This window comes from Equus quagga, chromosome 7, assembly GCF_021613505.1.
Source record: "Equus quagga isolate Etosha38 chromosome 7, UCLA_HA_Equagga_1.0, whole genome shotgun sequence".
Classification (NCBI taxonomy): domain Eukaryota; kingdom Metazoa; phylum Chordata; class Mammalia; order Perissodactyla; family Equidae; genus Equus; species Equus quagga.
The window spans coordinates 36,714,400-36,741,549 of record NC_060273.1 but is presented as its reverse complement, the minus strand read 5'-3'; the positions used below and the strand labels follow the sequence as shown (position 1 = coordinate 36,741,549).

General features: G+C 47.7%; 1 long non-coding RNA gene across 1 annotated transcript; it reads left to right on the top strand.

Moving 5' to 3' along the window:
- The first annotated feature begins 4,684 nt into the window (after nucleotides 1-4,684).
- On the top strand, nucleotides 4,685-23,495 carry LOC124242241 (uncharacterized). The gene is made up of 3 exons (XR_006889406.1): nucleotides 4,685-5,064; nucleotides 17,072-17,148; nucleotides 18,242-23,495. It is a non-coding gene; the product is annotated as an uncharacterized LOC124242241 (long non-coding RNA).
- Nucleotides 23,496-27,150: the final 3,655 nt, after the last annotated feature.

The following is a 27,150-nucleotide window of genomic DNA, read 5'->3' as shown; positions in this document are numbered from 1 at the left end:
GGCATGGACACAGCCCTGGCCTCCTGCCCCCCTGGGTGTGGCGGGGCCGCCCTCAGGGGCTCCCAGGCCTCTCTCCCTCGGGGCAGCCGGGCCTCCTGTCCCTGGCCAGGCACACAGAGCAGCCCTGCCGGCAGCACACGTGGGGGTCCCCGCCCCCAGCACGCATGTGGACCACAAGAGGCTCCTGACACGGCTGCTTTCGATCAGTGCTTCTGAAAATACGGAAGCAGCCTAGGATGGCCACCTATTGCATGACACCACTTATCGGATACATCCAGAAAAGACTGACCACAACCTGCCAGAACACACATTAGGGGTTGTCAGGCAGCAAGGGAGGAATGGGGGATGAGCGCTTTGGGAACAGGCTTCCCTTGTGGTGAAGGGAATGTTCAGCTACTGGACAGTGGTGATGGAGGCTGAGCGTTGGGACTGTACTTAACGCTCAGGAATCGTACCATTGAAAAGGAGAAAACGCAGAGTTCTTCAAATAGAAAGAAATTTATTTTACAATTTACATAAACACCAAAAAAAGACAATAAAATGAGAAACATAAACGGCTACACAGACATACCGGTCAAGGGGCGAGAGGAAGGGAGGTTGTGGTGAGGGAGAAGGTGGAAGGGATGGGTCAGGACCTGGGGATGACAGGGGGTTGGAGAGTGAGCTCTCCTGGGGACAATCCTGGGGCCTGAGCGGGCTCCATGGCTCCAGGAGGATCTGGAGCACGGGATGGCTCTCCCTGGTGTGCTCCCACAGCTTCAGCTGTCTCTACAGCCCTGGCAGGAGCTGAAGCAGGGAATGGATCCCCCTGGTGTGCTGCCGCAGCTTCAGCCTGCCCCAGGGCCCTGGCAGGAGCTGGAGCAGGGGATTGCTCCCCCTGGGCAGTGGTCCAGGCTTCAGCCACCTCCACAATCCTGGCAGGAGCTGGAGATGGGGATGCCTCTCCCTGGTCCATGGCCCCGGCTTCAGCAGGCTCCTGGGGCCTGGCAGGATCTGGAGCAGGGGATGGCTCTCCCTGGTCCATGGCTGCGGCTTCAGCTGGCTCCTGGGCCCCTGCAGGAGCCAGAGCAGGGCATGGGTCTCCCTGCTCAGCTGTTTTGAGCACAGCAGGCAGCATGGCTCCTGCAGGAGCCTGAGTAGGGGCTGGCTCTCCCTGCTTCCGGCGTGGGGCCCCGCTTGTCTCCTGCTCTTCTGCAGGAGCTGCTCAAAAGGATTGTTCTCCCCACACATGTGCTGGGCCCTGTACTGGCTCTGACGCTGGCCTTTTCCCCACGCATGTCGCTCCAGTGTTCCTGCACAGCTTCTCCTCCCTCGGGGAGATGGACTCCGTGTCCCCTTCCACCAGCTCTGTGCCCACCTCCTGAGATGACCTCTGCAAAGACAGTGACCAACAGCCAGCCCAGAAGCATCAGAGTCTTGCTCAGCTGCCCTTCCTCTTTCTTCTGTCTTCTAGACCTAATGCTTCCAGATCAGGCACGACCCTGTGTCTGTGCAGAATTCTCCCCAGGATGAAACAGATAGACCTCAGGGGCTCGGGAGAAACCTCAGGCAGAGTGTCCTGCCCAGCACCCCATGTCCCACCCAATCAGGCATGAGCTGGGTTGGGAATGGGCCCGGCCCTCCAGGCTTCTAACCCCTCATCAGCCTGCTCCTCCTCGCAGTGGTCCACTCACACAAACCACCCTTCCACACACACACACACACACACACACACACAGGGAGGGAACGTAGCGCTGTCCAAGTGGGACTACAGTGGTGGCCTGGCCTGGATTGGCCCACCCTGGGCGTCTCTGTATTACCTTTGTGTCCTTTCTCACAAACGTCCAGAGATGTCTCAAGTGGGACAGGAGCCAGCATCTGCATCTTGGGTGCTCGTGGCGGTCTCTGCTGAGTCTGCGGACCCGGCAGATGGGCAGACAACACGAAAACATGGTGCTCCTTCTAGACATGTGCTAGATGAGTGAGCTGTTGGGGGCTGTCTCTATGAGCTTGGAACTTAATACTCAGGAATTGTACAATTTAAAAGGAGAAAACACAGATTTCTTAAAATATAAATCAACAAATCTATTTCAAAACTGACACAAACACCACAACAAGACAAGAAATCAAAAAACATAAATGGCCACACAGACATACAGGTTAAGGGGGGAGACGAAGGGAGGTTGTGGTGAGGAAGAAGGTGGAAGGGATGGGTCAGGAGCTGGGGATGACGGGGGTTGGAGAGTGAGCTCTCCCGAGGACAGGGCTAGCGCCTGAGCAGGCTCCAGGTGTCCAGGAGGATCTAGACAAGGGGATGGCTGTCCGTGATCTGCAGCTGTGGTTTCAGCTGCCTCGCCAGCCCCAGCAGGAGGCAGAGAAGTGGATGGTTCTCTCTGGACCGTGGCTGGGGCTTCAGCAGTCTTCCAGGCACAGGCAGAATCTGGAGCAGCAGATGGCTTTCCCTCTTCCCTGGCCGTGACTTCAGCTTGCTCCTGGGCCCTGGCAGGAGCCGGAGCAGGGCATGGCTCTCCCTGTTCTGGGGCCACATGTTCAGCTGGCTCCACAGCCATGGTGGGAGCTGGACCAGGGGATGGCTCTCCCTGCTCCATGGCCGCGTCTTCAGCCAGCTCAAGAGTCCCAGCAGGAGCTGGAGTGGGGGATGGCTATCCCAGCTCCTGGGCCCTGTCTTCAGCTGGCTCCACAGCCCTAGCAGGAGCTGAAAAGTCAAAGCCCGTGTCTTTCCACTACTGGCAGTCCCCATCATCCTCCCCCCAAGCTTCCCTTACTAAGCCAACCTGTGGCTGTGACAGCAGTGCCCGGCTGGCCCCTGCCCTGGCTTACAGTAGGCACAGATATATTGGGGGATTTCCTTCCAACCTCTGCCCAGTGTCCACTCACAGAGTGGCATCAAAACTTCCTCAGTCCCAGGGCTGGCGTGCTCTGCTCTCATCTGTGAGCTCCCCAAAGTCCCCTCTCTTAACCGGGGCTGGGAAGGGCCCTACATGTCCCCACATCCAGACCCAGTGGCTCAGAAATGTGGTCCAAGATGGCCATGGGGTCCTAAAGGTCAGCCTCGGAGATGCTGCCAGGAGGGTCCTGTGGTAGGTGGGCAAGTTTCTCTTTGCTGATCAGCAAATGGTGCCATCAGCTTGGGGTGGGGGCCACGACTTTCCTGTCTCCCCAGAGCCTTCTCTGCTGACCTCCATGGCCTCCTCTGTCACCTCAGAGGGGACGAGCCCCACCAGACCCTGCATTTTCTTCTGGACACCACACTGGTCCCTGAGGCCATGCTGCCCGGTGGGGAGGCCACAGTGGGCATCTCTGAGTTCCCCGGCTCCCTCTCTTCCACCAGGGGCCTGTGGCCTGCAGAGGGTGGGAGGGGAGCCTGCTGGTGCTTGGGGGGCTCTGGACCCCCTGAACCTTGAGAGTTGAGGTGTGCACAGCTCTCCAGCTCGGACGAGTGCCTGGGCTGAGGGCAGTGGCATGGGAAGCACCTCTTGGGGGACTTGGGAGACCCCTGTGGAGGATGGAGGTGCAGAGCCAGTCCCGCTCAACTCTCTGAGGGTGAAGACTGGGGCTCAGGGAGAAGGGGGTTCATGGGAACCAGGGGAACCGATGCCGAGGGTGGAACCAGAGCAGATATTTCTAATTGGAGTGAGGGGAAGTGGTGGCCAGGGCTCCCCCTGTCCCTGCCTCTCCCCTCCTTGGCTCTCACCACTCTGGACTGTACAGGGATGGGGTGGGCGAGGGGCGAGGGGTGGGGTTAGTGTAGACGGTTTGAGCTTTTCTCACCAGGGAGAGGCACAGAGGCAAAGACACAAGGTCAGAGCCCAGGTGGCGGCTCCCGGTGCCCACTTACCCCGCCTCTCGTTTCCCTCCCTGCGCCGCCTGCCTCCCGACCCTGAGCCCAGAGACCCTCAGCCCCTGCGGGGCATCTTCCTCAGGCCTCTCTGAGCCACAGCTGCCCTCAGGGTCCACCTTTGCCTGCAGCCTGCAGGAAACGTGGTAAGGGGCTCTTGTCCTGAACATGGGATCAAGGGTCACCCAAGATGGCAGCCCCCAGCATGGGATTCCTCTGACGTTTTCTTCGTGTCACACAAGGGACCTGAGCTCCACGTGGGCAGGAACCATATTGGGTTTTGCTCCCTGGTGAAGTTACAGTGCTGGGCACACAAGCAGGGAATAGAGGCTACTGGCTGAACGATTAAAAGAATGAATTCCTACCTGAACGAATGAACGGATGATGAATGAGTGAAAGCCTGAATGAATGAATGACTGGCTGAATGAGTGAGTGAGTGAGGCCATGAGTGAACGAGTGGATGAATAAGCCAGTGAATGGAAACACAGACGCCGCGATGCAAACGGGAGGAGCCTCTATTTCTTGTCCTCTGGCCTCTGCCCAGCTCAAGGGCCCAGCCAGTCCCTGCCGCTCCTGGCCTCCGTTTCCCCACTGTCCCCTGAGGGGCGGGTGGTGGGGCTGCAGCAGTCCAGCTTGGCGTGGCCATGGCCGGGCTCTCCCCGCGGGCTGTGGCGGGGACGCGCTCGGAACCGCACGGCCTCCCTCCAGCGGCGGACATGGGCGGACCCCGAGGTCGGCCGGGCTCCCTTCCTGGCCCTGTGCACAACGGCCAGAGAAAGCGCGTGCCCGTGACCGCCCGCCACGCGCACGCGCACGCGCATCGCCAATGGCGCCCAAGAGCCGCTCCCGAGGGTCTTGGCCTGCCATCTGCTCCGTGGCCGGGTCGGGTGGGGCGTGCGGAGAGGTCCTGGGTTCCAGGGGTCAGGCTGTGGGCGCGGCGGGGGGAGCCGAGAGAGGGAGCCTGTCCCCCCAGAACCCTCGGCCCCGCGTCCTGGGCCAGCCGGCGCCCAGAGGCCGGCAGAAGAGGCTCCGGGGCCGCAGAGATGGCCTCTGAGCTCGGAGACCCGCCTGTGGTTCGCCCTGTGGGCCGGACGCAGGGGACAGGTGCCCTTTGCTCCGTGTCCCGGTCCTTTATCACCGAGGGCTGTTGGTCGGCATCTGCAGGGACAGCAGGAGACCTCCGTCACCTCGGTGAAGGACACGGCCCTGGCCTGGTCAGCCTGCAGGTGAGAGAGCTGCTGCCCACCACCAAAGGCGGCGCCATCCCCCCACCCCTGTGCCAGGCCCTGTCTGGACCCCTGTGGGAGGGACGGGGACCTGATGGCAGGAGCACACCTGTCTCGCAGGTGGATGCTACCTGGGCGAGGAGACCAATGTGTCTCTGCTCATTTATGATGAGTTGATGCGTTTACTGTGGGGGACTATAGGGATGAAGGGGTCAGGACTCTAGTCGTTTGGTTCAAATGTCCGTGGGGGTAAACTGAAAATGGCAACTCGCCCTAGAGTTTTCTCCTGTCCAGTAGACTGTTTCGTTTCTGCGTTGGGGAAAGAACGAAAATGATCCTATGTTTTACCCTTTGGAAAAAAGAAAGCACCAACCTTTGTTTCTTTAAAATGATGTCAAAAGTTACTGGTATCCTTCAAGTTTTGTTTGGGGGTCACTTGATGGTAAACAGGCAGCTTTCTTGGAAAATGTCTTGTTCTAATGATCAGGCCACTCCTGGCACAGGGAGCAGAGATTTTTATGTCTCGCCAGGGAGAAAGGCCCTGGATCAGCTGTCAGAGAGACTCCCAGTGTGTCCTTGGTGCCTCCCTGCGTCTCAGTTTCCTCATCTGTAACATCGGGCTAGGCTGGAGGGCCTAAGTGGTTTCCAGAAGTTCCTGCAGCTCTGACAGCTGATGCCTTAAGTTACCAAATGTTCCTGAAGCCATAAAACAGGGGACACAAATAGTTTTTTCCCTTTGAGGGTCTAAACTGGTAAACAGACAAATGAGAGAGGCCGAGCTCTCAGATGAGTGGTTCCAGTGAAACTCGCTCATGGCCTGTGTGTCGTGGAAAGTTCCCCTTTCCGTGCTCACTGCACAGGTCCTGCTCCTTCCGTCTCACCAGAGTTCATCGATGCCCTTGGGCACTTTCATTCATCTTTCAGCAGGATCTGTGTTCACCCTGGTGGGTCCCTGACTATCACACCAATGAGTCAATAATGTTCACTTGTTCCAAGTCCTGCTGTTTAAAATCCCATCTCCAGCTCTGTTCTGGTCAAGTTTCTAAGGAAACCTCCGTGTCTTGGTCTGATTGAATTAGAGAGAATGTTACAGCATACGCACTCACGTTTTCTCCCTTTGGATGTGTTTCCCACATGGAATAGCTGCTTTGAAAATCAAAAGATAAAATTTCCACTCTGTCCTCTGCCAGCTACCCTCTTACCGAGAGAGACACCTTAAGCTGCACCTGCTTTTCCTTGGGAAGATCGAGGCATAAATTCAAGGCAAAATTTCTTTAGTGTGAAGGGTCGGGTTAGGGCTGCTGCCGCCCATGCTGCTGGCTGGAGCAAGTCTGCACCCCTCTTCCTGTGGTCAGCATCCCCCATCCTTTCCTTCCGAGGATGTCTTGCCCTTTTCCCTGGGGGTGGGCTTTGTGGGGCTGTGACCCACATCCTTTGGATTGGTTGGGACTCGGCTGTAGCCAGTGCCTCGTCCTACTTATCGTGGGACAAAGGCACATCCCAAAGTTAAAAGAAAATTACTCTTCTTTTTTAAAACAGCTTTGTTGACATATAACTGCCATGCCATGTAATCCACCCATTTTCAGTGTACAATTCAGTGGTTTGTGGGATACTCACAGAGCTGCGCAACCATCCCCACAATAGTAGAACATGTTCATCCCCTCGAAATGCAACCCTGTACCCATGAGAAGTCACTCTCATTCCCCCATCCCCATGGCCCTAGGCAACCACTCATCCACTCTTTGTCTCTCTCTGTCTATTTTGGACATTTCATATAAACGGAATAACACAATACGGGTCCTTTGATGGCTCCTTTAATGTAGGATGTTTCAAAGTTCATCCGCATTTATAACACATGTCAGTAATTGATTCTCTTTTATGCCAAATAATATTCTGTTGTCTGGATATACCATGTTTTGTTTATCCACTAACCAGTGGAGGGATATTTGGGTTGTTTCCAACTTTTGGCTCTTGTGAATCCTGATGCTATGAACATTCATGTTCAAATTTTTCATATGTTTCCATTTCTCCTGGGTACATACCTGGGACTGGAATTGTGGCGTCGTATGGAAACTGCGTCTAGATTTTGAAGAGCTGCTGGGCTGTTTTCCAAAGGGCTGCGCCATGTTTTATTTCTGCCAGCAACGTATGAGGATTCCAAATTCTGCCCATCCTTGTCGACACTTCTTACTATCTACATTTTAAATTACCACAGTCCTAGTGGCTGGGCAGTGATATCTTGATTGTGGCTTTGATTTGCTTTTCCCTTCTGAGTAACGATGTTGAGCATTTTGCCTGTGCTTTTTGGCCTCTTGTGTATCTTCTTTGGAGAAATGTCTGTTTAGCTCCTTTCCCCATTTTTAAGTTGAGTTATTAGTTTCTTTATTATTTTATATTTATTTTTTTAATTCTTCATTTTATTTATTTATTTATTTATTTATTGAGTTAATGATAGGTTACAATCTTGTGAAATTTCAGTTGTACATTATTGTCATTCGTGTTGTAGGTGTACCACTTCACCCTTTGTGCCCACCCCCCACCCCACCTTTCCCCTGGTAGCCACTAATCTGTTCTCTTTGTCCACATTTTTAAAGTCCTCATATGAGTGGAGTCATACAGAGATTATCCTCCTCTAACTGGCTTATTTCACTTAACATAATTCCCTCAAGATCCATCCATGTTATTGCAAATGCAATGATTTTGTTCTGCTTTGCAGCTGAGTAGTATTCCATTGTATATATGTACCACATCTTCTTATCCATTCATCTGTTGATGGGCACTTAGGTTGCTTCCATGTCTTGGCTATTGTAAATAATGCTGCAATGAACATTGGGGTGCATAGGACTTTGGAATTGCTGACTTCAAGCTCTTTGGATAGATACCCAGTAGTGGGATGGCTGGATCATATGGTAGTTCTACTTTTAATTTTTTCAGGAATCTCCATACTGTTTTCCACAGTGGCTGCACCAGTTTGCATTCCCACCAGCAGTGTATGAGGGTTCCTTTTTCTCCACAACCTCTCCAACATTTGTTACTATTAGACTTAGATATTTTTGTCATTCTAATGGGTGTAAGGTGATATCTTAGTGTAGGTTTGATTTGCAGTTCCCTGATGATCAGCGATAATGAGCATCTTTTCATGCGCCTATTGGCCATCCGTATATCTTCTTTGGAGAAATGTCTGTTCATGTCTCCAGCCCATTTTTTGATCGGGTTGTTTGATTTTTTGTTGTTGAGTTGTGAGAGTTCTTTATATATTATGGATATTAAGCTTCTGTCAGATATATGACTTGCAAATGTTTTTTCCCAGTTAGTGGGTTGTTTTTTTGTTTCAATCCTGTTTTCATTTGCCTTGAAGAAGCTCTTTAATCTGAGGAAATCCCATTTGTTTATTCTTTCTGTTGTTTCCCTTCTCTGAGAAGACATGGTATCCGAAAAGATCCTTTTAATACTGATGTCAAAGAGTGTACTGCCTGTGTTTTCTTCTAGAAGCCTTATGGTTTCAGGTCTCACCTTTAGGTCTTTGATCCATTTTGAGTTTATTTTGGTGAATGGTGAAAAAGAATGGTCAATTTTCATTCTTTTACATATGGCTTTCCAGTTTTCCCAGCACCATTTATTGAAAAGACTTTCTTTTCTCCATTGTATGCTCTCAGCTCCTTTGTCGAAGATAAGCTATACACAGAAATGTGGTTTTATTTCTGGGCTTTCAATTCTGTTCCATTGATCTGTGCACCTGTTCTTGTACCAGTACCATGCTGTTTTGATTACTGTAGCTTTGTAGTATGTTTTGAAGTCAGGGATTGTGATGCCTCCCGTTTTGTTCTTTTTTCTCAGGATTGCTTTAGCAGTTCGGGGTCTTTTGTTGCCCCATATAAATTTTAGGATTCTTTGTTCTAATTCTGTAAAGAATGTCATTGGGATTCTGATTGGGATAGCGTTGAATCTGTAGATTGCTTTAGGTAGAATGGACATGTTAAGTATGTTTATTCTTCCAATCCATGTACATGGAATGTCTTTCCATCTCCTTACGTCGTCATCCAATTCTCTCAGAAAGGCCTTGTAATTTTTATTATATAGGTCCTTCACTTCCTTAGTTAAATTCACCCCGAGGTATTTTATTATTTTTGTTCAGATTGTGAATGGTATTGTGTTCTTGAGTTCTTTTTCTGTTAGTTCGTCATTAGAATATAGAAATGCTACTGATTTATGCAAATTGATTTTATACCCTGCAACTTTGCTGTAGTTGTTGATTACTTCTAAGAATTTTCCAATGGATTCTTTGGGGTTTTCTATATATAAGATCATGTCGTCTGCAAACCGTGAGACTTTCACTTCTTCCCTCCCTATTTGGATTCCTTTTATTCCTTTTGCTTGCCTGATTGCTCTGGCCAGGACCTCCAGTACTATGTTAAATAAGAGTGGTGACAGAGGGCATCTCATTCCTGTTTTCAGGGGGATGGCGTTCAGTTTTTGCCCATTGAGTATGATGTTGCCTGTGGGTTTGTCATATATGGCCTTTATTATGTTGAGGTGGTTCCCTTCTATGCCCAATTTGTTCAGAGTTTTTATCATAAATGGCTGTTGGCTCTTGTCAAATGCTTTCCCTGCATCTATTGAGATGATCATGTGGTTTTCATTCCTCAGTTTGTTGATGTGGTGTATCACGTTGATTGATTTGCGGATGTTGCACCATCCCTATGTCGCTGGTATGAATCCCACCTGATCATGATGTATGATCCTTTTGATGAATTGCTGAATTCTGGTTGCCAAAATTTTGTTTAGAAGTTTTGCATCTATGTTCATCAGTGATATTGGTCTGTAGTTCTCTTTTTTCGTGCTGTCCTTGTCAGGCTTTGGTAGCAGCATGATGTTGGCCTCATAGAATGTGTTAGGAAGTGTTCCATCCTCCCTAATTTTTTGGAATAGCTTGGAAAGGATAGGTATTAAATCCTCTTTGAAAGTTTGGTAGACTTCCCCAGGAAAGCCATCTGGTCCTGGGGTTTTATTCTTTGGGATGTTTTTGATTGCTGTTTCAATCTCTTTCCTTGTGATTGGTCTGTCCAAATTGTCTGCTTCTTCTTGAGTGAGCTTTGTGAGATTGTAGGAGTCCAAGAATTTATCCATTTCCTCTAGGTTATCCATTCTGTTAGCATAGAGTTTTTCGTAGTATTCTCTTATAATCTGTTTTATTTCTGCAGAGTCTGTTGTTATTTCTCCTCTTTCATTTCCGATTTTGTTTATTTGAGGTTTCTCCCTTTTTTCATTGTAAGTCTGGCTAGGGGTTTGCCAATTTTATTTATCTTCTCAAAGAACCAGCTCTTTGTTTCATTGATCCTTCCTACCGCCTTTTTCGTTTCAATAGTATTTATTTCTGCTCTGATTTTTATTATTTCTCTCCTTCTGTTGACTTTGGGCTTTATTTGTTCTTCTTTCTCTAGTTCAGTTAGGTGTAGTTTAAGATTCCTTATTTGGGATATTTCTTGTTTGTTAAGATGTTCCTGTATTGCGATGAATTTTCCTCTTAATACAGCTTTTGCTGTATCCCATATGAGTTGGTATGGCATGTTATCATTTTCATTTGTTTCCAGGTATTTTTTGATTTCTTCTTTAATTTCTTCAAGGATCCATTGCTTGTTCAGTAGTGTATTGTTTAGTCTCCACATCTTTGTGCCTTTCACAGCTTTTTTTCTTGTAATTAACTTCTAGCCTTATAGCATTATGATCAGAGAAGATGCTTGTTATTATTTCAATTTTTTTTAAATTTGTAGAGGCTTGCCTTGTTTCCCAACATATGGTCTATCCTTGAGAATGTTCCATGTGCACTTGAGAAGAATGTGTATTCTGCTCTTTTAGGATGAAATGATCTATATATGTCTACTAAGTCCAATTGTTTTAGTTTTTCGTTTACCTCCACTATTTCCTTGTTGATTTTCTGTCTGGATGATCTGTCCATTGATGTGAGTGGGATGTTGAGGTCCCCTACTATTATTGTGTTGTGTTAATAGTTGCTTTATGAACCTTGGTGCTCCTATCTTGGGTGCATAGATATTTATAAGCATTATTTCTTCTTGATGAAGTGTCCCTTTGGTCATTATATATTGTCCCTCTGTGTCTCTCTTTACCTGTCTTATTTTAAAATCTGCTTTGTCTGATATAAGAATTGCAACACCTCCTTCTTTTTTGCTTGCTATTAGGTCGAAGTATTGCCCTCCACCCCTTCACCCTGAGCCTGTGTTTGTCCTTGGGGCTGAGGTGTGTTTCCTGGAGGCAACAAATTGTTGGATCTTGTTCTTTAATCCATTTTGCCAATCTGTGTCTTTTTATTGGAGAGTTCAATCCATTTACATTGAGAGTGATTATTGATGCATGTGGACTTAATGCTGTCAATCTGTTGCTCGTTATCTGGCTTTCCTGCGTTTCTCTTCCTGTGTTCTTTAGCCTACCCATTTAATACTGTAATTTCTTATGCTGAGTTTCTTAGATTTTTCTTTATTTATGTTCTGTTTTTTAGTTTAGTGGCTACCCTGAGGTTTGTATTTAGAATCTTGTGTATAATATAGTTTATTCTCTGGTGGCCTCTTATTTTCTTGGCCTAGACTGATTTAGTCCCTTTGCTCTTCCCCTCCTAAATTATTATTTTAATTTCTTATTCCAACTCATGTTATGAGTTTGTAGTTAGAGTGATAAGATCCTCTTTGCTTTGGTAGTTTCCTTACCTTTATCCTAATGCTATAGTTGAGTATTTGCTTCCTATTCTGGTTCTATTCATCTGTCTCCCTACTCTGTGGTTTGTGACCCCTTTCTCCCTTTTTTCTTTTTTCTGGTATGAGAGCCTTCTTGAGGATTTCTTGTAGTGGAGGACTTTTGGTTACAAATTCCCTTAACTTTTGTTTGTCTGGAAAAGATTTAATTTCTTCCTCATATCTGAAGGATATTCTTGCTCGGTAGAGTATTCTTGGCTGAAGATTTTTATCTTTTAAAGTTTTGAATATGCCACGCCATTCTCTCCTAGCTTGTAAGGTTTCTGTAGAGAAATCCACTGGAAGTCTGATAGGAGTTCCTTTGTAGGTTATTTTCTTCTGTCTTGCTGCCCTGAGTATTCTTTCTTTGTCTTTCATTTTTGCCATTTGTACTACTATATGCCTTGCAGTAGGTCTTTTTACATTGACAAATCGAGGATATCTGAAAGCTTCCTCTACACACATTTCTCCCTCAATCCCTAGATTTGGGAAGTTCTCTTCTATAATTTCATTAAGCATGCTTTCTGTTCCATTTTCCTTTTCCACATTCTCGGGAATTCCTATGATCCTTAAATTTTTTCTCCTCATTGAGTCCGCTATCTCTCGGAGATTTTCCTCATTATTTTAAATTCTTAGTTCTCTTTCTTCCTCTGTCTGAAGCCATTCAACCTGTCTATCTTCGATTAAGCTAATTTTCTCTTCTATGGAGTCTACCCAGGCATTCAGGGAATCCGTATTCTGTTTTATTTGGTCCATTGTGTTTTTCATCTCTAGTAATTCTGTTTGATTCTTCTTTATAATTTCAATCTCTTTTGTGAAGTAACTCCAGAACTCAGCTTGTTTCTCTATCTTTCTGTCTACCTCATTGAGTTTTTTTATTATAGCTGCTCTGAACTCATTTTCACTTAGTTTACCTATTTCCAGTCCTCAGGACTTAATTCTGTGTTTTTATTGTTTTCCTTCTGGTCTGGAGCTTTTATAAATTGCTGGATGGTAGAGGAGCGGTTTTTTCGCATGGTGGTAGAATTCGGTTGCAGTTACAGCCTGTTGCCACTAGATGGGGGTCGAGAGCCGCGCATTCTGAGCTCTGCGCCTTCGGGCAAGATGGCTGCACCCAGCGTGGTTCGCCAGGGGAAGGGGCGGTTTTTCTCACCTGCCAGTCTGGATTCAGGTAATTTCTGTTCTCTGGTCTCCTGGGGCCCTGGGTTTATGGGGTCCCTGTGCACAGAAGCCTTCCCCCATCAGCGAGTTTCCACTGTACCGGCAGCGGGAGTCCTGGATGATACCCCAGTTGTGTGGCCCCTCCCCCGCTCCTTCCCTCACTCGCGGCAGCAATCCCCGACTCTAGGGGAGGGAGCGAAGTTCTCTCCTACTGCCTTCCAGCTCCTCCAAGGCCGGCAGCAGGGTCTCCGTCCTCCGTATTTTTGATGCTGTAGGTTTCTGACGTCCTGGCATTAGGTTTATTTGCTGAAATTCAGTTTTTTTCCAGTCTTTTGTTGTAGTTTGGTGGGGAGAGAGTCCCGGGTCAGCTCACCCTGCCATTTTGCTCCGCCCACACCTGTAGTTTCTTTATTATTGACCATTAAGTGTTCAGTATGTTTTCTACATGCAGGTCTCTTATTATACTTGTGATTCGCTTGGGTATTGTCCCATTCAGCAGGTTGTCTTCTCTCCTTCTTGATACTCTCGTTTGAGACACATGTGTTTTTAATTTTGATGAGGTCCAATAAATTTCTTTTATATTTTATACTAGTGCTTTCGGTGTCATCCCTGGGAAACGATTGCCTGACTCCAGGTGAGAAGTTGTGATCCCATGTGTTTTCCTGTAGGAGTTGTGTAGTGCTGCCTCCTATGTGGTGTTGGATCTCTGTGAGGTCATTTCTGGAGGTGCTGTGAGGAAGGAGTCTGACTTCCTCCTGTGCATGTGAATATCCAGTTGTCTCAATCCCATTTGTTGAAAAATTATTCTTTCCCTTTTGAACTGTCTCGTCTCTCATCAAAATTCAACTGACTGTAAACGTGAACATTTATTTCTGGGCTTTCAATTCTGTTCCACAATCTGCGTGTTTATTTTTCTGTCGGTACCAAACTGTTTTCATTATTGCAGCTTCACAATGAGTTTTAAAGTCAGGAAGTGTGAGCCCTCCATCCTGTTCTTCTTCTTCGAGGTTGCTTTGGCTCCTCTGGCTCCCTTGCATTTCTCTATGAATTTCGGGATTGGCTGGTCAGTTACTGCAAAAGAGGCTGCTGAGATTTTGCTCGAGATTGCATTGACTCTGCAGTGCTCTCCGTGCAGTATCGCCATCTTCATAGTATAAAGTCTTCTGATCCATGAATATGGGCAGTCTTTTCATGTATTTTGGCCCTCTTTAATTGCTTTCAATAATGTTTTGGAGCCTTTGTTGTACAAGTTTTGTACTTCCTAAGCCAAATTTATTACTAAGGATTTTATCGTTTTGGATGCTATTGTAAATTAACCTATTTTCTTACTTTCATTGTCAGTTTTTCATTGCTAGCATGGAGAAATAAAATTGACTTTCTTTTTTTTTTAAAGATTTTATTTTTTCCTTTTTTTCCCCAAAGCCCCCCAGTACATAGTTGTATATTCTTTGTTGTGGGTCCTTCTAGTTGTGGCATGTGGGACGCTGCCTCAGCATGGTTTGATGAGCAGTGTCATGTCCGTGCCCAGGATTCGAACCAACGAAACACTGGGCCGCCTGCAGCAGAGCGTGCAAACTTAACCGCTTGGCTACGGGGCCAGCCCCTAAAATTGACTTTTTAATTGAGATATTATATTAGTTTCAGGTGTAAAATATAATGATTCCACATATGTGTATATTCCCAAATCTTACTGCCGTAAGTCTAGTTCGAGTCCATCACCTTGTTACTGAGCAAGGGCTTGCTGCCTGACGCACATAGAAGCCTGGACTATGACCTTGGCTTTTGAGAAAAGAAGAGCTTCATTGCAAGCTCGGTTCGCAAGGTGACAGGGGGCAAATCTCTCCAATCTGTCTCCCCAATGCAGATTTGGGGTGACATTTCAGCACTTATGGACCACTAAGCTGCTGCTGGGCCCACGTGGGCTGCCTGGCTAGCCTGCAGCCGGTAGTCAAGCTACTTGGGCTGCTGGAAGCCAGATGGTGCTTATTGAAGGACCGCTTGCTTCCGGTGGCAGCATTTCTGAAGATTCTTGTCTCCGGGTCCTCCTGGGGCCATGGGTTCCTGCCTGGCGCATGCACAGTGCTATCTCTCCTGTTGAGCACCAGGATTGATTAATCAACAACCTGTGTTAAGGGAGAAAAACTAGTTTAAGATGGGCAATGTTTTCTGTGCTGTTTCAACCTCATACAGTTACAAAATTTTTTTCATGTCTTGAGAATTTTTAACATTGACTCTCTTAGCAACTTTCCAATAGACACTACAGTATTGCTAACTCTAGTCACCATGATACACATTAGGTCCTCAGGACTTCTTCATTTTAGAACAGGGAATTTGTATCTTTTGACTCCCTTCCCCCTTTGCCCGCCCACCACCCCTTCCCCCTGGCAGTTGACAGCCTGTTCTGTGCATCTATAGCTCAGACACTCGGGTTGCTTCTGTGTCTGGGCTCCTGTGAATCATGCTGCAGTGAACATGGGGGGCAGATGTCTTTGCAGGAGTGTCTCTGTTTGCTTTGGGTAAATACCCAGAAGTGGAATTACTGGATCATATGGTGGTTCTATTTTTAATCTTTGGGGGAACCTCCATACTGTTTTCCATGGTGGCTGCACCAACTTGTAGTTCCATAGATAGGTGGTTGTTTTGTTTTGTTTTACTGATCTTGTATCCTGCCACCTTGCTGAAGTCATTTATTCATTCCAATACTTTTTCCTTGTTTTCTCTGATTTCCTGTATACATGGTCATGTCATTTGCAAATAGAGAGAGTTTTACTTCACTCTGTCCAATCTGGATGCCTTTTATTTCATTTTCTTGCCTATGTGACATGGCTAAAGCCTCTGGTAAATGTAAAATAGAATTGATGAGAGTGGCCCTTGCTCACCTTGTCCTGACATCAGGGACGAGGCTTCCAGTCTCTCCCCATGAAGTATGATGTCTGTGAGCTCTGTCTTGTTCACAGATGCCCTTTCCCAGGCTCAGGGAGTTGCCTTGTGTTTCTAGTGTCCTGAGTCTTTTTATCAAAAGGGCGTTGGATTTTGTCCAATGGCTTTTCTGCACTTAGTGGGAATCAGCTTTCCCAGCAGCTTTCAAACCATGAAATCACCTTCCCTGCCCTCTTCCTCCATCTCTCTCCCTCACACAAACACACAGACCTCTCTGGAAGCAAATCAGAATCCACGCAGCAAATCCTTGCAGAAAGCTGTCGAAGGAGTCATCTAGACCCCTTGCTCCCGGTTATCCTTGCCTGGCTGCTGTGTAGCTGGGCGTGGCCCCCGCTCCAAACAAGTGATGGCAGAAATTCACATGCTCATGGTGATTTCCGGCGGTGCTGGCTCCCTCTGGCATGCACAGGCCATCATTTTTCTTCTCTTGACTGACTATAGAGTGGAAACATTTAGCACGAAAGGAGAGGACCGTGCAGGAAGGAGCATGTATCAAGTGCAAGTGCTAAAGGGTCACAACAGATAGGCAAAAGCTTGACTTCCCAAAGAAGTGTGTTAAAGGAAACGTGACATATTCTCGACAGCCCTTTTGTTACCGAACCTGAAGTGAGGTCACTCACCCGTTGGCCAGCAAGCCAATCTCTGACACCGGGTGTGGTGGAAGAAAGTAGGAATTTTATTTCTGCATGGCGCTGAGCAAGGAGAGAGGGCAGCTAACACTGAAATCCCAAACTCCCTGCAAAGCTGAAAGGAAGGGTTTTTATTTGGTGTTTTGGGTAGGGGAGGGGGAGCATATGGCCTTGCTGGTCGGAGCTTTCCCACCAGCCGGTCTTTGGCCTTGAGACTACTTGCAGAGAGGAGGGAGCTCATGACCTTGCTGATCAGCAGCTTTCCCACCATCCCGTATCTCTTTGCGGGAGGAGATTATCCAGGTGCTTGTCCTTGACAGTGTCTGTCTCCATGGAGGATAGTAGATTCTGGAGCCAGGAAGCCAGAGAGTAAGCAGGGAATGAGTGTTTTGGTTTCAACCCAATATATATTGGGTTTAATGTGGGGAAACTGATATCAAGGTCGATATCACTTTCTGGCATGGAAGTCCGCATTCTGAAAATCCCGTTTTGGGTTTATTTTCTGAGGCCTCATATATCGCTTTTCTCTTGCAGGAGTCTGGGTGCTGACCATCTTGTCGGCCGGCCCTCAGGAGGGTGAGCTTTCTGTTCCTCGTTTCGGCCTGTTGCAGGTAAGGGGCCTTTGGGGTCCTTTGTGTGTCTTCATCCAGGAAAGGCTCAGCCGGGCTTTTCTCAGAATTCCCCGGCGGTGCTGGGAGTGCCCGCCATGCAGTACAAGGTCTGGAGTGGACAGACACTTCGTCTGCAAACTGCCTATGGCGCTGAGTTTCTAAGGCCCTCGAATGACAGGGATTCTGAAGTGGAAAAGGGAAGGACAGAGGGACTTCAGCCTTGCGTTTTTCAGGGTTCTCCTGAAAACAAGCAGCAGGATACACACCCACATGCACGTGCGCACATACACAGATGTGTGTATAGGCATGTGGAGAGAGAGACTGACTTTAATATACTGGCCTGTGTGAGCATGTGGGCTGGCGAGTCCACAGTCTGCAGGCCAGGCTTGCAGACTAGAAGCACCTCTGGTGTCTAGACGCTGAGGTCTAGAGGCAGATTTTCTTCTTTGGGAAATGTCAGGTTTTGCTCTGAAGGCCCTCAACTGACGAGGCCCACCCGCACTGTTGACAGTCATCTCCTTTCCTTAAAGTCAACTAATTGCACCTGTTAACCACGTCGGCAAAACACCTTTGCAGCAACACGTGACTAAATGTCCAGTTTGATTAAACAGCTGTGCACCATGGCCTGGACAGGTGGACACATGAGACTGACCATCACAGCCCACGCTCCCTCAATGTGGCACCCACTCACATCTCCTTTAGCTGTATTAATCTCCCAGTAAAGACAGGAAGAAGGTCATTCTTCCTCCTGCCGTGGTCCACCTCTCCTGCGTACAACCCAAAACACACAAATATTGTCCCCAAGGCAGATGCAAAGTCCTTGGGTGAGTTCACTCTTTTCCTTGCTGTTCAACCACTTGAATACTATTATGTGAAGTTAACTATTATTGATAATTATTTTGTTATATGTCATGTTACATGCTAAGAAGATAAGGAAGAGAAGAACAGAATAGTATTTGATACACACACACAGTCTACAGTCCTGGAAGATTTCCTGCAGTGGGGTTCTAGGGGTGGGGCTTCTCTGGAGGCAGTAAGATGTTTTGTGGTTTTGGAAAGGCAGTCATCTTGGAGAACTTTTGTCCTCTTGCAGCACCACTGCCAGCTCTGAAACAAGCTCCAGAGCTAGTGCCAGCTCCTGAACCAGCACGACCACCAGCTCCAAAGCTAGCACCACCGTGAGTGCCAGATGTCGCACCAGCTCTAGTGCCAAATCTGGACTTAGAGTCGCTTCTGGCACAAGCCGAACAGTTAGGCAGACACACAGCAAACTCTAGCACCAGCTCTTGCAGTAGTTCCCGAGCTGGAGCTCCAGTGCCACTCCCAGATTTAGTGCCAGCGCTATCACCAAATCTAGTATGAGCTCAGAGCTAGAACTACTTCCAACACGAGATGCTCATGTCAAAGCCCTGGAACTACAAGCAGCTCCAGAACTAGCTCTAGCACCAGCTCCAAAGCTAGAACCAGCTTCATCACTGACTCTGTCACCAACTGCAGAGAGAGAGGAACTCTATTATCAACCTATGAGTCAGCTCCAGCACCAACCCTAACACCAGCTCTAGAGTTTGAATCAGACCCAACACAAATTCCAGAGGAACAGATCATGACAGGCACTGAACTGGAGCCTACTCCAGCACCAGCTCTGATGACACACTAGGACTCCAGGTAGCTGTAGCATGAGAGCCTTCTCTAGAGCTAGTTTCAGCACCAGAACTAGCTCCAGCACCCAATTCTAAGCTGGAGCAAGCCCCAGTGCCAGCTCCAGAGCTGGAGCCTACTCCAGCACGAGGTCCAAAACCAGAGCCAAATTTCACATGAGCTCCAGCAGAAGCTCGAGTACTTCAGTGGTCTCCAGAGCCAGCTCCAACCAAAGCTCCAGACTCACGGCCAATTGGAGCACCAGTTTCAGCACTCAATCCTCTGCTAGAGCCGGTTCTATTACTAGCTCCAGAATTAGAGGAAGCACCAGCTCCACAGCCAGAGGTGCCTCCAACACGAGCTCTACCAATAGCTTCAGCACCGGTGTTTGAGCCAAATCCACAGCTGGAGCCAACTCCAGATCCAACACTTATATCAACTCCTGAGATAGAGCCAGCTCCACCTTTAGCTCCAGTGCTAGTTGCTGGGTCAGAGCTGGTGTTCTCCCATGAGCTAGAGCGTGCTTGAACAGTAGCTATAGCACCACTCCTCAGATAGAGGAAGCTCTGTCCCCACGTCCTGGGTCAGCCATGGGAATAGTCCCAGTGCTCCCTTTAGAGTGAGAACCAGCTTGATCCAGCTTCGAGCCAGTTCCAGGTTGCAAGGAAGAGCCAGCTCCAGCACCAGCTCTAGCATTGGCTCCAGAATTAGAGCCATTCCTGCCACCCACTCCAGAGCTAGAGTCAGCACTAAATACAGAGCTAGAGGCTGCTTCATCAACAGTTCTAGACCCAGCTTCAGAGCTAGAGCCCCCACAAGTGCCGGCTCTTGCCCCAGCTCCAGAGTGGGAGCAGGTTTGTCTCCCAGTAGCAGACTTAGAGCCAGTCCCAGCTCCAGATAAAGAACCAGCTCCAGCAACAGCTCTAGCCCCAACATCAGTGCTAGAGCATGCTGTGGTAGCAGCTCTAAAACCAATTTCATAGAGACAGAGGCAGCTCTATCCTCAACTGCTATACCAAAGCCTGTATATGTCCCAGTGCCAGAATCTGCCCTGATTCCAATTCCAGGGCCAGAGCTACAAACAGCTCCACCACCAGTTTTAGTCCCAGCTACAAAGCTAGAACTGGGACGGGCATTACAGCTAAACCACAAGAACCAGATGTAGGACCAGAACAAGAGTCAGTGCCAACTCCAAAGCCAGAGCCAGCTCAAGCACCAGCTGAAAAGATCAAGCCAGATTCAGAATGAGAACCAGCAGCCTCTACAGCCAGAGCCAACTCCAGCACCAGCTATCACACCAGCAACAAGTCCACCACCTGTTTCACAGCTAGATCCATCACTAACTCTAGCACCAGCTGTAACACTAGCGCTCTAGCTACATCGAGATCCGGTAGCAGATCCACAGCTCAAGCCACTGCAGCACCCCCTCAGGAGTCAGCACAAGCTTCAGTGTCAGCTTCAGAACTAGATCCACAGCCAGCCCCAGAGTCAGAGCCAAAAACAGCAAGAGCTCCAGCAGGAGCTGCAGTGCCAGAGTTACAGCCAGCTCAAGACCTATATCGCCCTGCACAACCAGGACTACACTATGTCTGGAGGTATGTTGAGTATAACACCTTCTCCAGAGCTAGAGCCAGTGCCAGCTATGGATCTAGAGCCAACTCCAGCACCGGCTCTTGCATCCACCCAAGAGGTTGAGCCAGCTCCAGCTTCAGCTCAGGTGCCAGTTCTGGGATCAGAGGAATCTTTTGGACTAAAGCCAGCTGCAGCACCAGCTCTAGCACCAGCTCTAGAACTAGCCCATGACACCCGCATCCTGGGTGGGGCCAGGTGTGGGGCTGTGGGAAAGGACAATTTCCACCAGGGAGATCACTCTCAGGCACCTTGCTCACCCCCACTCCCAGCTCCTCCTCCTCCCTCCATCCATAAGGTTTCAGCCCCAGCGTGTCTGTGCCCCTACTTTCCCAAACAAGGCTCAAAGAGGCCTCTGATGTTGGAAACTGTGGCCAATACCTTAGAAACCAAATACATTTTGACGCATAAATTCCACATCGTGGATTCTGTCCTAAATAGAGCTTCATGGAGGCAGATGTTCCCTTCAGCAGGATTCAGAGTGAAAAATTGGGGACGGCCCATATTCCATGCTGGGGCTCTGCAAAAGCTCTGATGCTGTGCCCCAGACAGTACCAAGAGGAAGAGGATTCACTGGCAGTGTCACCGCTGGGCAGATCAGGCTCTGGAAGAGCACACGCCATGGAATCCTCCCTGCCTGACACCCACAAGTGCACACACGCATGTGCGCACATGCACACACACTCTACAAGACTTCCAGTGGGCCACACTCCTGGCATTCACACTTCCAGCAAAGGTGGGCTCTTGGGGAACTTGGATGGGTCCTGCAGGCTATTCTCCTAGAGAGCAGTGTCCTTTCCCCCTGCTCTCCAGGGATCTGCGGGGGCCTCTGCTTGCCCACATTCTCACCAGAGCTGGTCGCCACCAGATCATAAACCTGCCAGTCTGGTGGTGACCAATGCCGTCTCCACGGTGTTTCCGTTTGTACGTGTCCTCATGGGGTAGGTCGAGGATCTCTGACATATGCTGTCCCTATGTCTCGCCTCTTGGGAGTTGCGTGTATTTGCTCTCTGTCCCTTTTAAAAGAACGACTTTCGAGAGTTTTTTGGTGCAGTGAGAGGTTTCACCTTTCTCTCACCTTGGTTGAGGAGGAATGCTTTCCAGTTTGTGGTTTGTCTTTCCAGCTGTCTCCCTTTTTCTTGTTTTTGTTTTGGCCACGGGAAGAACCAGGCATTTCCTGTGTGGCTTGTGGCTCTGGTGTCCCCCTTAGAAGAGTGGTCTGTAGCCTGAGTTAATGCACATGTTTACCAAAAGGGCTTCATTTGAAGCATCTACTCCATAATCCATTGGGACTTTCCTATTAGCTGGCAAAAATGCTATTCAAGTAGAAAGAGAAATGAAAATTCGATCAGTGCTTCTGAAAATATGGAAGCAGACCAGTATGGCCACCTATTGCATGATTCCACTGATAGGAAACATCCAGAAAAGATTTACAAAAACCTGCCAGAACACAGAATAGGGGTTGTCAGGGAGCGAGGGAGGCACGGGGGATGAGCGCTTTTGGAACAGGTTTCCCTTGTGGTGAAGGGAATGTTCAGGAACTGGACAGTGGTGATGGAGGCCGAACGTTGTGACTGTACTTAACGCTCAGGAATTGTACAATTGAAAGGGAGAAAACGCAGAGTTCTTCAAATAGAAATCAATTTATTTCAAAATTTATACAAACACCAAAAAACCCCAGAAAAAACGAAAATAAAAAAATGCTAAACATACATACAGGATAACCAGGGAGAGGAAGGGAGTTTGTGGTGAGGGAGAAGGTGGAAGGGATGGGTCAGGAGCTGGGGATGACGGGGGTTGGAGAGTGAGCTCTCCCGGGGCCAATGCTGGGGCCTGAGCCCCCTGCAGGGGTCCAGCAGGAGCTGGAGCAGGGGTTGGCTCTCCCTGCTCCCTGGTGACAACTTCAGCCTGCCACAGGGCCCTAGCAGGAGCTGGAGCATGGGATGGCTTTCCCTGATTCATGGCCCCATCTTCAGCGGGCTCCACAGACCAAGAAGGAGTCATAGCAGGGGATGGCTCTCCCTGGTCTGAGGCCTCATCTTCATCCAGCTCCACAGCCAGGGCAGCAGCAGGATCAGGGGATGGCTCTCCCTGCTCAGCTGGTTCGATGACAGCCGGCTGCATGGCTCCTGCACCAGCCTGAGTAGGGCCTGGCTCTCCCTGCTCCCGTCATGGGGCCCACTGTCTCCTGCTCTTCTGCAGGAGCTGCTGAAAAGGATTGTTGTCCCTGCACATGTGCTGGGTCCTGTGCTGTCTCTGAGGTTGGACAAGAGTCACTGAAGACGCCGGCCTTTTCCCCACGCCTGCCGCTCCACTCTTCCTGCACAGCTTCTCCTCTCTCGGGGAGATGGACTCCGTGTCCCCTTCCACCAGCTCAGCGCCAATCTCCCGAGTGGACCTCTGCAAAGACAGTGACCAACAGCCAGCCCAGAAGCATCAGAGCCCTGCTCAGCTGCTCTTGCTCTGTCTTCTGCCCTCTGCACCTAATGCTCCCAGATCAGGCACCAACCTGTGTCTGCGCAGAATTCTCCCCAGGATGATACAAAGAGACCTCAGCGGCTCGGGATAAACCTCGGGCACACGGTGCTGCCCGGCACTCCATGTCCCACCTGACAAGCCATGAGCTGGGTTGGGAATGGGACCGGCCCACCAGGTTTCTAACCCCTCATTAGCCTGCTCCTCCTCGCAGTTGTCCACTCACACAAACCACCCTTTCCCATACACACACATACATGCACACACATGCACACGGGGAGGGGACGTAGGGCTGTCCAAGTGGCACCACAGTGGTGGCCTGGCCTGGATTGCCCCACCCTGGGCGTCCCTGTGTTACCTTTGTGTCCCTCTCCACAAACGTCCAGAGACATCTCAAGTGGGACAGGAGCCTGCATCTACATCCTGGGTGCTCCTTGCGGGCTCTGCTGAGGCTGTGGCCCCGGCAGATGGGCAGACAACATGAAAACATGGTGCTCCTGATGCGGGGTCGGTTAGCCGAGGAGTCGAAAGAAAGATTTATTGGACTCTCAAAGTCTGGTAGTGGTGCTCTTTTATTTAGAGAACAGTACAGAATAGCATGGGGACAGGACCCATGGGCAGTGAAGAGCTGTTGCTGCTGCTGCATGGGGACAAGACCCATGGGCAGTCAGAGCTCCTGCTGCTGCCCTGAGTTGAGGGTTAGTGCTAAATTTATAAGGCATGGGTGTGTGACTTATTTTTACTGGAAAAAGAAAAGATAATGTAAAAAGTCATTAAATGATTTCAGTGCAGATGGGGTCTGGTTATTGTGTGGTCATATAACTTTAGACACGAATCTGGTCATATAGATTGGCATGTAGGTGAGGATGCCCTGGGCTTCTCTCCCTGAGGCAGCCCTAATTCATACCATAAAAATCCACCGGGTCATATAGTTTGGCATGTAGGCCAGGTCACCTTCGGCTTCTCTAGCTGGGGCGGCCTTAATCCACATCATAAACCCCCCCTTAACCCATTTGGGCCCAAATTCTTTTGGGGATATGGACTATGATCTGTCTTCTGTAACTACTTCCGGCTGTACAAGGTCGTAGAGCTGTCCCTAAATGGGGCCATAGGTATAGGTAGGAGCTTCAGTGGACTGGATGGCTGCACCCATGGAGTCCAAGGCTGACAAGGCATACAGAGCCTCTGGAGTTGAGAGAATCATTTGACAAGAGGTGGTCCAGGAGGTGAAACTTTGTTGACGTGCGGAAGACAATGAAACAGACAACAAATTATAATAAAAAATACAAGCAGTATGATTAACCTAATGAATAAGGTTTTGATAGTAGTCCAGAAACCTGGTCCTGACGAGGAGTTCAACCAATCATTTAGAGATAGGGCAGGGTCAGACATGGACTTAATTTGGTTGCTCATATCAGATAGGAAGCCAGAGATATTTTGATGGTAGTCAGGAATATAGACACAACATTCAGTTTTTATAATGCCACCAGTGCCTCCCTGTGCTGCTGTCAAGACATCCTGTGCCATTCGGTTTTGGAGGACTGCCTTACGCATTTGGGATACTTCTAAATCGAGCAGCAAAAAGCTATGCTGTGTATCATTTAATGCCTTCATAGTAAATTTGTTTAGGACTTCCATGTGCAAGATGACACTTTCGATTCCTAATTGGGGAAGGAAAATTGAGGAAAGATGGTCATACCAGTGGAAGACAGAGCAGGTCCAGCGCTGTTCCAGGTTGAGAAGGTTAGCAGGAGGAGATACAGTAAATGTAGTTCTACCTTGCATCCAGACGAAGTCTAAAGTGCATCGTCAAATCCATCCATGTGGCAGCCAAGGCCATAAGTTGGAGCCACATAGCCACTGAGTGCCATTAGGGGCTAATCAACGCATGCTGGGCCGTCTATCCCAGTCAGTCCCAAACCAATCAGTATTTTTTTAAGGCTATGATATGAGAACACATGTAATGGGGAATTTTCCCCATAGGTTGGGTGCTATTAGGGCATGTATCACAGTTGTAATTGGTTTGTTCCCAACATAGAGTGGCCTTTTGACTGAGTTGACCACTAGTAGGAATGAGCCAAATATACTCGTCCCAAATTTGATATAGTCCATCCTGTGTGTATCGATAAGTTGGGGACTTTACCTTTGGAACTTGTTGTTTATGATCCACCTGTGACAAGGCAAATCTAGTTAGTATTTGGGCAGTAGTATTGAAGGAAAAGGTTTGATTGTGGCCAGGGAACTCCCAGGTATCAGAGACAGATGGCCACAAGGAGACATTATGATTAGTAATAGATGAATCTTGTGGAAGAAAAGAGCTAGAATCTAATATCCATGAATGCCTACTATAGCTTCTACTGAAACATAATTTCTTCTCTCTAAAATCACCCTCATTTTTACCAAAGATAGCCAAATTAAGATTAACTGGTTTGCAAATAAAGTGTAGTTTCAATACAACTTGGTCCAATTATTTACATAAGAGCAGCAAGAATAGTAATTGATTATACAGGCTTTTTAAAATCTGCTTTGCTGGAATTTTTTTATGAGGAATCTCGGATTGAACTGTGAAGGCCTCTTGAGGCCAGAAAAGCCAAGCCAAGGACTTGCCGTCAGATTTTGCCTGTAGTACCTACAGATTTGGGTGGATTTCTCTCTTCTCGAGGTCCCCCAAAATATTCTGAGGTTCCTTGCACCTGCCAGATAAGTAAGCTTCCTTACTTACTGGGTAAGATTGCCAGAATCTCTGTAAAGAAGGTACCAGGCCCATATTTCCAAGTGGCTTTATTTCCAGAAAGTCCAATCTTTATTCCTGAAAAGCTGTCTTGTCATATCCGAACCTGTATGTTTCTCTCAAATATGCCATTCCAGTCAGAGCCTGGGTAATATAACCAATGTGTCCTGTTATAAGAAGACCAAATTCTTAGTGAACTTATGCAAATAACTATATTGCCATGAAATAACCATACTCACAAAGAGTTTCCAAATTCTGGAGGAATCAGGTAGGGAGAAAAAGATAAATGCTTCACTTTTGCTCATAAAGGTATATTTCACTAAATTGCTGTAAGTCATAGTTAGCATAAGAGAAAAGAGAAAAATATTTCCTTAAATATGAGAAAACAAAACAAAACATCAAAGCTCAACAATATTCCAAACAGAAGTCACAAAAAATTATAATCATCCTCATCAGTTCACACAGTCCTGTATAATCAGTTCTTGAGCTTAATCTTCTGTTAGCAGATCTATGAGCTCAGTTTCTCCGTTAGAATTCTATAATTTCTTACCCAGTTCAATTTTACAATCTGAAAGTTTATCAGAAACCTGTAGCTTAGAATCATGTGTCAGAATCCTTTCCAGGAATTTCTCTGAAGATGAAACATATTTGCAAAAGCAAAAAGCATCAGAGTAAAACAGCAACTATCTGCAAATAGACAAGACTCAAAAGGGCAATGAGCAAAGAAACTTGACTACTTCTGTGACATACAACACTTCAAGATAAGAATTGGCATTATGACCGAGATAACCAGGACAGATCAAAATTTTAGGAATGCTATATAATTTTAAGACATCTATATCAATAGCATTTACCCACATAATACCACCTAAGGAAGTTTATCATCACTTATTTGACAATGCTTCCCATGTAGCTTAATAGACCAAATAAGCCTAATTAGTTTTTTCCTCCTTAAAGGAAGATAGAGCAAATTTCTTTGAGAAGTCTCAGGGGCCCTCTGAAAATCCTCAGAGAAATTTTTCTACCATCTACCAGGTCAAAAGAAAGCCTTCATTCAGGATTTGAATATTTTTGAGGGAGAAGCTTGTCAAAAATATCAAAATTTTTTAAAATACTTGTTCAAATAGGAAACAACATTCACTGTTAAACAATGCTCAGGTATCCATTCAAAGTGACAACAGAGACAGTCAAGAGCAAACAACACAGTCAAAAAATTTTAGAAGAGACCTCTTTCTTTCTGAATATAGGAAATTGTTTTAACAAAACATAGATTTTTGTCTTTTAGGTAGAGTTAGAGCAGGCCAAAAGTTCAAGAAAATTATCCGTTGAGAGAAAACCAAATTTTAATTTCTGTACCAGCTTATTTTTAACATTAAAACTCATTCACTTAATTGGATTTACTTTAATCTTAGTCTACTTGACCAGACATAAAACTCCTTTCAGAATTTCTCCTTCATAAACCTTCTACAACTTTCTTTTTGCCTTCAGAATTTGTCCCAAAGTCTTTCTTTTTTTCCTTTCTAGTACCT